The following is a 1,296-nucleotide window of genomic DNA, read 5'->3' on the forward strand; positions in this document are numbered from 1 at the left end:
GGCGGGAGCGCGGCCCGGGAAGGGGCCCGAGGGACCCCTGCTGGAGCGAGTACGTTCTTCATGCTTCTCTGAGGGATTTTCTCACATAAAACCCCATTAGCTATTAGCGTCCAAAGGAGAGTCACGAGGATGGTGAAGGGTCTGGGTGAGAAGATGTATGAAGACCGGCTGAGGTCACTTGGTCGGTCCAACTTGGAGGAGACTGAGGGGAGACCTCATTGCGGTTTTCGACATCCTGGTGAGGGGAAACAGAGGGGCAGGTCCGTATCTCTTCACACGGGTTACTAGTGACAGGATTTGAGGTAACAGTATGCAGCTGAGTTACGAGAAGTTCACGTTATTATCAGGAAAATGTTCTTCACACAGCGGGTGGTTGGGCACTGGTAGAGGCTCCCCAGGGAAGTGGTCACAACACCAGCCTGACAGTGTTCAAGAGGCATTTGAACAATGCTTTCAGGCACATGGTGTGATTCATGGGACTGTCCTGTTCAGGGCTATGAGTTGGACCTCAATGATCCTGATGGGTACCTTCCAGCTCAGCATATTCCATGACTTTCCATCAGCCAGCACCATGATGTCCTGCACATGGCACCACCGCTCTACAGCTTAATTTCTGTATGGAAAGGGTGTGATGCAGGCCACACTTTCATGAAGCAAAGATTCTGCATCTCTTGTACTGCTACAAAACAATTTCGGTCTCAGCAGAAACTACTTTTTCACAGGCTTTCTACAGAATGTGCTATAAGCTATATGGTGAACAAGCAGAAGTCTGAGTTGCAGTGAAGTGTTTTAGCCTTTTACAGAATAAACCCAGTCTCTGGCCAATCTCAATGCAAACCTGGAGAAGTTGTTCTGAAGTGTTTGTGAAGAAGGCAAATCAAGCATTTCAAGACTTGAAGTCACAGTGGGGAGGAATTCAGGCTTCATGCTACTTCTAATTGAATGCTTAATGCAAACACTTAAGTGTCATCATTGCTGCTTTGGCTGATGCACCAATTAAACCCACAGGAATGATGCAGAGCTGATATCTGCAGTCTGCTGCACAGTAACTGAGGAGCTGGTCAGCCATCCTCAAGGGGATGGATCACAAAACATGCTAGTTTTGCCATTTGCTGTCCCTGACCATGTAAGTGGAGTGGAAAGGCTTAATGGAAAGTGTTTGATGCAGGCTATCCATAGCAGAATGTTATTTAATCTTGTAATGCTATAAGTAAAAGGAACTCTTTAATAGGTGATTTTGAAGAGGCACAACAGGACATGACACCTGCAAGCCTATCCTCCTGCCCCTGCGTGCTA

The sequence above is a fragment of the Geospiza fortis genome, unplaced genomic scaffold, assembly GCF_000277835.1.
Source record: "Geospiza fortis unplaced genomic scaffold, GeoFor_1.0 scaffold246, whole genome shotgun sequence".
NCBI lineage: Eukaryota > Metazoa > Chordata > Aves > Passeriformes > Thraupidae > Geospiza > Geospiza fortis.